This window comes from Orcinus orca, chromosome 3, assembly GCF_937001465.1.
Source record: "Orcinus orca chromosome 3, mOrcOrc1.1, whole genome shotgun sequence".
In the NCBI taxonomy this organism is placed as follows: domain Eukaryota; kingdom Metazoa; phylum Chordata; class Mammalia; order Artiodactyla; family Delphinidae; genus Orcinus; species Orcinus orca.
Window position 1 is genome coordinate 111,810,917 of NC_064561.1, and position 12,517 is coordinate 111,823,433.

General features: G+C 33.8%; 1 long non-coding RNA gene across 1 annotated transcript in view; it reads right to left on the reverse strand.

Annotated features, from left to right (window-relative positions):
• Positions 1-5,599: 5,599 nt before the first annotated feature.
• Positions 5,600-12,517, reverse strand: part of LOC125964089 (uncharacterized) — a 67,029-nt gene continuing 60,111 nt past the window's right edge. Inside the window, exon 4 of the long non-coding RNA XR_007476724.1 lies at positions 5,600-5,828. This is a non-coding gene — a long non-coding RNA (uncharacterized LOC125964089). The remainder of the gene's footprint in view (positions 5,829-12,517) is intronic.

Consider the following 12,517-nt stretch of genomic DNA (forward strand, 5'->3'; position numbering starts at 1 on the left):
CTTGATTTGTTTAATCTAATTATTTTGATCATCTACTTTAAATTTCTATGACCATGTCTCAATCAAAATGGATACAACGATAATCCCATTACAGAGATATACCACACCTGACAACTGGAAAGATAGTGAACTATGAAAATATTGAGGTGGACACTAGAATTAACTGTTGGGGAAAATACCTCAGTGGACACTAATTTCATAAATGACAGTTTGTTTATGAATAATTTTCAGGTTATAATGATTTTTACTTTGATATCCAACTTTGTAACTGCAAGAGTTTCTATATTAAAAATCCAAGTAAAGAGGATAAATGCCAGAATGACGGTGTTTAATTCTTCATTAACTTTTAATCTATGTCCTTTCCATATAAAATGCTCTCAAAGCAAAGCATTGGATCTCTTTCATAGTACATTCTCCCTTTATGGCAATGTTTCACATAATAAGCCCTATGGATCCTGTAAAGGCAAAGATATAGTTTTACACATAGAACCTTTTAAAACTTTCCTAGCTCACTTTCCTACCTCTAGATTCTTCCCTAATAATCCATGGAATGTGCTACTGTTAGCCTAATTTTGCTAAAGTACAACTCTGATCAAATCATTGTGTAATAGAAATGCTTCAGTGATTCCCTGTTGACAATAAAATAAAATTCTAATCCCTTGGCCTGGCATCATGGCTCTCCAGGATATGACCATCATTTTCTTTACCAGCCCAATATTTTTCTACAGCCTTTGCAATTTTCACAATCCTTGTGTTCAAAAGTTACAGAACCACTTTCAGTTCCAAGTACATGTCCAACACTTTCTCGTATCTCTGGCTTTACATCCATGATGCCCTAGGACTAGAATATCTAGAACACACACGTGCCCATACGCCATGCATGCACCCATCTTTGCATTGCTGAATCTTATCCACTTCTTAAGATCCAACTCGCAAGCTGACTAGTCAGCATTTCCTGATTCTTCCCAGTTAGTCCAATTATCTCTTTCCTCTAGATTTCAGTTTATCTGTACCTACCTTATGATACTTATTTTCTACTTAGATTTTTTTAATTTTTATTTTATATTGGAGTATAGTTGATTTACAGTGTTGTGTTGGTTTCAGGTGTACAGCAAAGTGATTCAGTTATACATACACATATATCCATTCTTTTCCCATATAGGTTATTACAGAGTATTGAGTAGAGTTCCCTGTGCTTGTTGATTATCTATTTTATATATAGTAGTGTATATAGATGTTCTTTTTAAAATTTGTTTCTGTAGCTCCTTTGTGAAAAAGACTGAATTTTATATATCCTTATCTCACATAGAACTTAAACCACTGCTTATGTAATAATCATGTAATAAGATATATTCAAAAAAATAGTAATTTCTATGGACTTGCCATATATTGCCCTGTAATAATATTGAATTTGAATACCTTTCAAAGTAAGGGAGAACAAAATTTATAATCTTAAACAACCTTTCATTGGAATTTTGGTTTCGAATCTGTATACATTAGAATTCCTCCAGGTAACATAATATATATACTGTTACTGCTGAAAAGAAAGCAAAATAGCACCTTAGGTAAGTTACTCTCAGTCTCAGCTTCCATATCTGTAAAATGGGAAAATAATACATTGTGAGGATTGACCAAAATGGCACATATACAAATGGTGTCTGGCAGATAGATGTGTTTACTCAATAAAATGATGTCAATTCCTATTAGACTATAATCTGCCACTACTTCTACTGACATAGCATTGTCCCTTAATTCTACTGCCTGAACACTCTTACTCCCTACTTTCTATACCATTAAGATGAATATTTTTAATAAAATTAATATAGGCTGATTTTTTAAAAAACTATTATAAAGATATGTGAAAAATAAATAAAATCCTTCCTATTGTCATCACCTAGAGATAACTATTGTTGACATTTTGGTAACACCATTCCAGGCTGATTTCTATTTCTATGTCTTCATAAATATATAAATGTTTTATTAAACATAGAATACTTAAAACCTGATTGTTTATTTAATAACTTATTATACCTCCTCTATATAAATACACATACCTCTTTCTCTATCTGTCCATCATCTATCTATCTATCTATCTATCTATCTATCTATCTATCTATCTATCATCTCCCTATCTACCTCTCTCTGCCTCTGAGAGAAAATACAAAGGAATAATATACAATATATGTATATATGTATCTATTTATATATTCATGAAATTACCTAAACTTTTTAGTATACATGGGAGTATAATTTCTATGCTAAAGTTATGTACTGTTTTATAGATATTAATACATATTGCTAAATTGCAACAGTATACAAAATGACTATTTTTTCACACTTAAAAAATCTGAGCATTAATATAAAAATTCACTGATTTGCTGAGATAAAACTGAGATTTTATTGTTTTAATAGGCATTTTTGTTTATTAGTGAGATTAAACATTATCCATACACTTATGTTCAGTTGTTTTGTTGTATAATTTTGTCTCTAATGAAAAGCTAATTTTAAACTAAAGTTACCTACATGTTTACCTTTCAAACATTATTTTTTTCTAAGTTACAGTATGCAGCAAATAAATTAAAAACAAACATTCAGCAAGGTGTTTTTAGAAGCTGACAGCATAATATATTTTAAAAAGAAAAAGTAAAGCCGGGAGAACCACCAAGCACACAGTGCCTTAGAGCTCCTCACTATAATATACTGAAACACTTGCAAGCATGAAGACAAGGCTGAGTTATCATAAACATTTAAAGTTAAATATTAGGAAAAAATAAAATTATGTATTAGATTTTAGAAATATTTTCATCTAAATTGTTAGCACTTGGTAGTTGGAAAGTTGATATTCAGTAGTCTAGAAATTTCACTTATGTGAATACTTTATTCCTATGATGAAAGATAAAGCATTGATTTATTTTATTCTATTGTTACAAAATTACTTTGTATACATAAAATACATACATACAGTTTTATGACCACAGAATATAATTTGGCATATATGTCAAAATGGTATTTGGACTTCTCAACTCCCATATATTTCCATAATACTGTAAACAAGAATATAGTATAAACTGGAGGAGGTCCAAATTACTTCTTCTTAACTCTAAATTTTCACATAATATTTCTTTTTCGCTAAGTGAAAACGCACTAATTTTCTTTAAAAAAATTGATTTTTACCATCATGGTAAAAAACATTGCTTAGAAGAAAACCTAATGTATAGTAAAAACTCAAGACATTTGTTGAATAAATAGCATTAAAGCAAAGTGACATGTTTATTTTTATGAACAAGAACATGCTAAAATCAAATGATTACTGTTAACTAAAAATATTTAGTCATTAATCAAATATTTGATAAAGTATTGTTTATATTTCTTGCATATATAATAAATTAATTACACTATGGATATGAAAAGCATGCAGTATGATCTTACATAGGCTAAGATTTAAAACCCCTAGGTTTTAGTCCTGTGGCTCCTCTAATAATTATGTGATATTGAACAAACCACTTAACCTTCGTATCATTTTCTCCAGCTGGAAAACAGTAATAATAGTAACTCCCTATGCAGCACAGACGGTTGTTGTAAAGATAAAATGAGATAATAGATGTAGGAGTGCTTTCAAATATAAAACTTACATAAATGTAGGATAATATATAGATGTGGTCAGACAAAAGGAGAATCAGAACAAGCCCACAAAGGCAAAATAGCTAAATCTGACTGCAATGCTTTCAACTCTGAATAGAGTTAGATAAGGAAAAATAACCTAAATAAATCCTGAAGGAACTAGGTTTCCTTTTAAGAAGAAGCAATTTGAAATAGATAACCTCTAAATGTCCATGTTGTACTCTGGATACCAGCCAAAGAACCTAAGTATTTCTAAACAGTAATAGGTGGGAGACTGGAAGTTCGAAGTCTGTGATTATTTTGTCTTACAAGGTGAATTTATTCCCTCGTGTCCCACATAAATGCACATGTAACTGACAAAGGAAATCTCAGTTATAGTAACAGTTTGCCCACACTAGTAGAGTGATCTAGAACAATTATTTTTCTTAATCTCTGAAGGCTTCATTTTTCACATGAGAAAAATGAAGATTATATATACACTATTTCCATAGAAACTTCCAGAATTAAAGATATACACATATATAAAGTATGGAGGCATGCATATATGTGAAAACTTTGCAAATATGTATATTACAAACATTCAGAAATATAAATTCAGAAATCCCCTACACTATTGATTCAACAATATTGCTAAGCACCTAAACGTTGCCAAGCATTGAGCTAGATCCGACCGATACCAAAATAAATAACCAATTTATGGCGCTCTATAGGAGGGGATGGCTCTCAATAGGAGGGGATATTTCAATAAACAAAGAATACAAAATTATGTATATATTTATGAATTATGTATGAAAAAGTGTCCAATTCCTGGCTCTTACCACTTAGTCCCAGAATATTAAAACTGAGCACTTTTAAAAAGTTGAAATTGGGCTTCCCTGGTGGCGCAGTGGTTAAGAGTCCGCCTGCCGATGCAGGGGACATGGGTTCGTGCCCCGGTCCGGGAAGATCCCACATGCCGCGGAGCAGCTGGGCCCGTGAGCCATGGCCGCTGAGCCTGCGCATCCGGAGCCTGTGCTCCGCAACGGGAGAGGCCACAACAGTGAGAGGCCCACGTACCGCAAAAAAAAAAAAAGTTGAAATGTTTTTAGGTTGCTTTTTAATTTACAGGAAAATAAAGATTTAAAAGGTACTTTCAACATTCAGAAGAAAGGCTTATATATGTATATTCAATTGCCGATGGACTAGAGATGATGGCATTGTCTGTCCAAAATCTTATATTAGTACCATAGAACTTTTTGTCATATTATAAAATAGGTGTACGCCAATTGAGTTTGACTTTGTTTAAACTTTGGAACTAGAGTCACTCAAATCAAAATAAAAAATAATTACAATTAAAATGTAAGCCTCTTAAAAATAAAGTTAAATTTCACATACAAATGGTTCTGGTTTAACAAAGCTAATTACTTTTTTACCTTGCTGATTCCTTTATTACAGTAGGATTTATCAACTTTACTGGTTTCTAGAATCAAATTATCCTCATTTTTAAATTATTGTTGCTTTTGTTTTTTTCAATTGCTAAACAAATTAACCCCTTAAACAGCGTACAGTTTTTAAAAGTGTTACTTTAATCATCTACCTTGAAAATGCTCTCTTTCTGCTTGTGTTTCCTCTCTATAGTTATCAATAGTCTGATTGAAAACTATTGGCACTGTACAACTTGGAGATCATTTTGATTAACATACTAAACTTAAATTGGAATTAATCTCTGTTTCCCTGATGTTTTTTCATAGAAATAGCTAAGAGAGTATCACAGAGACACTGGTGTCTTACATGCATTATAATATACTTTCAAATAAGGGTAGATTGTTGATAAAAACATTGTGCTACAAGGAATGTGTCCTAATTTCTGAAACATAATTATTTTCTTAATGTTTCTGGGAAGCATCAAAAAAGTATCTAAGGTTATAAAGCAGAAACTAACACACCACTGTAAAGCAATTATACTCCAAAAAAAGTAAGTTCATCGACCTACCTAGCTTCTCCAGTAGTGTTTAAACAGCCACTTAAAACAGCACGCAGGGGCTTCCCTGGTGGCGCAGTGGTTGAGAGTACGCCTGCCAATGCAGGGGCCACGGGTTCGTGCCCGGGTCCGGGAAGATCTCACATGCCGCGGAGCGGCTGGGCCCATGACCCATGGCCGCTGGGCCTGCGCGTCCAGAGCCTGTGCTCCGCAGCGGGAGGGGCCACAACAGGGAGAGGCTCGCGTACTGCAAAAAAAAAAAAAAAAAAAAGCACACAGATTTCCAGATCTAACAGAATGACAGATGAGAATCTGGAGAATATCAAAGAATTCACAATGGTTAAAAATTAGTGAAAAGAGGAACCCATGAATTTAAATCTTTCCATGAAGTGTTTGGCCAAATCCAGATTTCCTTGATTTTCCACTGATGATTTCATGGAAGAGGAAACAGGATCTAAAGCCTAGAACCTGATAAGGTAGGGAATGTAATAAGAAAGGCTCCATATCAAGGTAAGACCTCAATGGACACACCACCAGTGTAATGGTGAAGTAAAAATGAAGGTGCCACAAAGAAGAGAAGAGGAAGAAAAGCTGACTGTCTCAAACTTGGCACTAAGTAAAAGGAACAGACAAAATTTCTCCCCTAAGAATTTGTTGCAGTCATATCAGTCCTCTAATATATAGTAACTATTGTCTGAAAAGCCTCATGAGGGAAATTTAATTTTAAATGTCTCTGGCTTGTTATTATTTGAGGGAGTCAACAGAAGCAAGCATGAATCCTCTTGGAAGAATATAATTTTAACCCAAGTAGGAATGAATTCCCATACAAAAACTTTTACGGTAAATAAGCAGCTTACGTTAAAAAAAAAAAAAAAAAAAACACGGGGGAAAAGGTACCATGGATGATATCTAAAAGAACAGACTAACAGCCGATTCATATCCTTAAAGACTAGATATTAAAATTATCAGCAAATATAAAATAAGTATGATTAATATGAAAAAATAAATATAAGACAAGCTCAAAAATTCAAGCAAGGAAAAAGAGTCCATAAAGGGTATCCAATCATACTGAAAAAGAGCAAAACATAACTCTTAAAATGTAAAATATTATTAAAATGCAAAACTAACTGGACATATTTAAGAGCATAATGTTCATTGGTGAAGTGAGAATTATTGAATTGAAACACAGAACCAAAGAATTTATGTAAAAGAAACATTCAAACAAACCAATGAATGGAAAATTTTAAAGATAGTTTAAAATGCTCCAATGTACTAGAACTTTGAATTTCTGAAGAAAAATATGACAAAGAGATGAGGCAATTGTCAGAGATCATGGCAAAGAATTTTTCAGGCTATGGGAAAGCACTAAACCTGAGTCCAAGAAAGCCAAATGAAATTCTAGTGTTATAAATAAAAATAATCACATCTGTATCATGGAGAAATTACAGAACATCAAAGACAAAAAGAAGATATTAAATGTAACCAGAGAAAAAATAAAGATCCAATACAAAGGAAAGCAATAAAACTGACAGCTGACTTCTCAACAGCAACAATGGAAGACAAAACATGGCATATTTTCAATCCTCTCTAATGTCTGTATTGGAAGAATATATAGTTCTCTCTATTGCAAGTGGGAGAGCCAACTGGTACAAACACTTTAGAGAACTCTCAGACAATTTCTTAAAAAGTTAAATGTATATCTATCCAGCAATTGCATCCCTAGACATTCATCCAAGAGAAATGAAAATATACATGCACAGAAAGACTTGTACACAGATGTTCATAACAGGTATACATGAAATCCCAGTACTTCTGCAAGGCTAAGGACAGTGGCATCTGCATAGCTTCCGAACCCCCAATACTGCCCCAAACAATGAAAAGAAGATAAAATTAAATTCTACAAAAAACTATGTCTTCAACACCATTTGCAGATAGACAATACTAAAACATCAAAACAACTATAAGCAAAAAAAGAAAAATCACCACAACCCTGCATACCTTCTCTCCTGTTCCCACTCCACCCCTGCCCTGTTGCAGGGCTTTGAGGCAAGCAAAGGCAGACCTAGAAAAACTCCAGGGAGGAAAAAAGAGGAAACTAATGAAGAGTTCTGAGGGGGAATCAAAACAAGTTTCAGGAATATTAAGTTCACCCAAAATACTAAAAAGTGTCCAGGCAGATCAGAGCATGGACTATAGGGAAGGAAGTTCAAAGTACACATGATTTAAGAGCTCAGGTTCAATCTAAAAGGGGTACTTTTCAAAATATATAGCTTCTGGGGAAGAAAATAGAACAAAGAAGAATGGGAAAATCACTCTTTGCCAATTGGGTGGTGAAGGGGAAAAGGAAAAAAAAAAGTATATATATATAGCCTAGAGTAAAATAATTTTTGCCTATTTCCCTCATAAAAGTGAACACAGCCAATTGAAGTATCACACAACCAAGGGGGAAGGAGGCCTGTCATTTAGGAAAGCTTTTCTAGGTCTTCCTTGGCTTGCCTCAAAGTCCTAGATGTATATGTATACATGGGGGAAATCTAGGCTATGTCATAACAAAAGAGAACCATAAACCAGAGGACTTATAACCTCTGTTTCACCACACCAATACAAAAACAAATAAACAAACAAAAAGACAAAGTACCTGGACTATGCTCTACTAATAAATTAGGATGACATTAAGCTAGGAATCTTTTAAAACACCTAAATACCTTAAAGAGGAAGTTCAATAAATCCATATTAAACTATTGTAAAATATCAGGAAACAAAATGTCACATAGGTTAACTGAATAAAATCCTCCCTCCTGCAAAATAACCAGGAAGCAGAAGAAAATGAAAAAAATCAACATTCCAAATATGATTAAATATGCTCAACTCAGCCTTCAAGGATATGAGAAAGCAACTTGAATTAGAAATTCAAATACAATAAACAGAAACAAACCTAAATAGAGAGAAGTGATAAAAAGAAGTTGATTGAACTCAGGAAAGAAATGAAAAAACAAAAACAAAATTAATTCAGAAATAAAGAATAAATCACAAAGTGTCCAAAGGAAAATAGACTCAAATAGAAATTGAATAAGGGGCACTGAAAGGCAGAAAAGCAACCAAGAAAATAAAAATCATAAAATTAAAGAAGTAAAAAGGCTTAGAAAGTAGTAGAAATGGAAGACCAGCAAAGAAGGAATAATATTCTTATTACGTGAGTCCCTAAAGGAGTAGAACAAAATGATGGATAGAGCAAATACTTAAAACTATAATGCAAAATAATGTCCGTTTTTCTTCCTAAATGGCAGGCCTCCTTCCCCCTAGTTGTGTGACTCTTCAATTAGCTGCATTCATTTTTATGTTGAAAACAGTCAAAAATTATTTTACTCAATCAAATAAGATGATCTTAATTCCCTTCATATTTATAAAAGTTTATGTTTTTCAAAACATACAAACATTTTAAACTATTACCTACAATTCTGTAAACTGGAGAATGTGCTATTCCCATTGAGTGGATGGGGGAACTTGGCATGATAGAGTGAGACCTTGCTTAGGGTCTTCAGCTAGATAATCACAAACCTGGTTCTAGCAGTCACATGTTGAATTCTGCTCCCCAACACTCTTTAAAACACATGGATGTAGTCGCTGTACTGAATCAGTCAATATATGTTGAGTTTATACAATGTGGTAGCAATTGAACCAAGTCACAGGCTGTCCAAGCTCTCTTCAAAGATCCTTTCTGTGTTATCATGCTGCTATATCGATGCTGCTTGTAGTGTTTTTCTTAGATCCCCTTAAAAAATGAATGCTCTAACCAGAAATTTTAGCATCTCACTTTTCCAGGCCCTATATCAGATTCATCTACTATGGCTTCTCATTGCAGAAAAATGTGTTATTGGGGTTTTTTTTTTTTGCCTCTACCCTCCCTTATTACAACTGATTTTGCCAGGTAGAGCAGCAACAACTATAAAAAATTCTTTTATTTTTTTCCTATCAAAAAACAGTTATTCAATTTACCAGAGTTAATAAAAGTTGGAGTTTTTTTTTTTCTTTGTCTCACGTGGCTGGGTCACAATGATTTCACACACACACGCACATGTACACACCCAAAAACCTGTTTCCAATATATTTTTCTTCATTTCTAGTCTCAAGGAGTTTTTTTAAAAGTCACGTTCTATTGACATAATAATCAGTCTCTATTTTAAGAGTTCAATCTCTACTATCACCTACTTAAGAACAAATTAGCTACTATATAATCAATGGAAACTAAAATTTAAGATGTAGGAGTTTCAAATGTCTATTACAGCTAACCAAATGTGAGTTCCTACTGAGACCCACACTACATGTAGAAGAAAAGGTGTGGTTTATGCATAAAAAAGTTGTTTTTGTATCCAAAAATACAGCTCAAATCAGTCTGAAACTCTCATCTTAAAGGATGGTTCTGAATTTCTAGCAGCATAGTAGATATTTTCTGTTGAAGAGCTCAAAGCAACCACTGTCTCATCTGTGTTTTCTTCCCCTGTATTTAATCAGTCACTAAGTCTATCAATTGTTTTTCAAGTTTTTCTCACTTGAACCCTTCGTTTTCATCATTACCACCATTCTAGCCCTCGCTGCTTCACAACTGGACTGCTAATTCATTTCCCTATTTTTAGTCTCTTTTTCCTCCAATAGATTATATGTACTGCCACAAGAGCAAGATCAATGTCGCCGAGACACTACTTTCCCATTGTCTACGCGATGCAGGTCAAATGCTTAAAACTGAAATTTAAGACCCTTGTAGTCCAATTCCAACCTGGCTTCCTCACTTTCAACTTTTACATAAGTCCTTCTCCAACTAAACTAGGATAGTCAAACCAACTCACTACACTATGTTCCATTGTAAACTCTTATGTAAAAGAAATACATCGGCTAGAATAATTTGAGTTGATTGATAGCAACTGAGCACTCAATTCAAAACTACTTAAATAGTAAGTGGTTTATTATCTCACCTAACAAGAATTCTGCAACCGTTTTTCTCAGCTTTGTTTTTAATAGCTCAATGACATCAACGACACGTTATTTCCAACCTTCTGCTTAACCATGCTTGCTATATTAACCTAAACCTTCACAGATTGGAACTATGTAAGCTCCCATCTCTCAATCACTCACTTGGTAAGAAGAATGAAGTCACTTTTAATAGTTTAGACAAGCTAAGATTCACCCACTGTAGTTGGGGAGGTACCAGGATCCTTTAAAAGACAAAGACACTACAGAGAAAAATCAGGGCTCAGTTAACAAGACCGTCTGTTAGAAAGGCTAAGATCAATTTGCCATTAAGAGTCTACCTCGCCCTTGAAATTCTTGTGTCAATTACATATTTATTGATTAATATTTATAAAAGTTAAATTGGCTTTAACTATTATAGCAGTAGACTACCTAAAAGAGATAATGTATTGGTTAGCTGCACAATAAGAAGGAGTTTATCTGATTAAAACTTATATAACCCATTACCATTAATATAAAGAAATACACATACAAAACACACATACACAGACACACACACACACACCCCACACACACCCCTAAACAGAAAAACCAACAAAGACTTGCAAAATTTAGCTATATTTACAAGACATATTCTGTCAGATGAGCTCTAGATGAGCTCAGTTTGAATGAGGAAACTGAATTTATAGGAGCAAATGGCATGCAGGATCCCATTAGAAGTACTAGAAGAGCACATGAGAACTTAGCCTCCATTATAATTCTATTGGCAACATCAGATTCCTTCAAAAATAAATCTGAAGGCACTTTCTTTCAAGGTAACTTTCTTGTTAAGGCCGAATCTGCTACTTCTCTTACACATTTATTCTTTTATCTTCAGGACTGTGTTTTAAGAAACATTCAGAACTCCCCAGGAAATTCTTTAACCCAGCAGAACCTGTCAGAATGGGATCTTGTCAACTTACCCAGCTGCAAATAGTGAGCCATTAGTTTGCTATCACCTTCTTTATTATTCTCTGTGAGAATTATTATATCATATGTGATATGAGCTCATGGGCACCACAAAGAAAAAAATATTACAAAAGATCTGTAAAAAATATCTTATGTGGAAATAGCTTTTATAGTAATTAAAAAGTAAAGAAATAAAAAGACAGAAATATGTCTAATTGGGAAATGTTGTATTGACACCTCTGTAGGAAATGGTCACATTAGAGCTATAAACAACTGAGAGAATGCCTTTTCTTTAATTTTCTGTCCTTAGAGTCCCTGTTTTTTTTTTCTTTTCCTTTTTTTTTTCGCTCTTTTTATTTATTTTTCCAGGAAAATAATGCATGTACTCAAAGCCTTAGATAAAATTCTGGAAAACAAATTCCACTCCAAATAACAGCAATATTAAAGATGCCCCACTTTGGATTCTTTGCTACATGCTAGCTATTGTCATGTGGAAACAAGATGTCTACCCTCCATATCTCTAGCCTACTGAAGTTGTACTAAAGTATCTGTAGAAGGATGAATTCTGACAACGAGGACCAAAAAATATGAACCCTACAGCCTCAGACTTCATATGCTTTTGTGTACCAGTGGAAGCAATTTACATTAATACTCCAAATATCTGTAGTATCCTCATTTATTTGACTTGCAGGTGGACTTCTATTTTCTGAGTTTTTCCTCTACAATTTTTTCCAATTTTTTTGTCTGCTAACCTGCCTCCACACATCAAGCTGTTTTTTGGATACTGTTGTCACCAGTGAGAGAAGCTAGAACTGAGGGGTATTTCTCTGGGCCAGATACCTCAGTGGTGGTTCACAATCCATTGCTGAAGCCAACTGGACGTTATTTGTACCAGAACTTCATCAGTACCACCTACCTCAGAGTGAGAATCAGTACTCTGACTTTTTGTATTACATTTCATCAAGGGCTGTCCTACAGCAAAGCAGCCTAGAGCCCAAAGATTTGTACCCTTCTAATCCATAA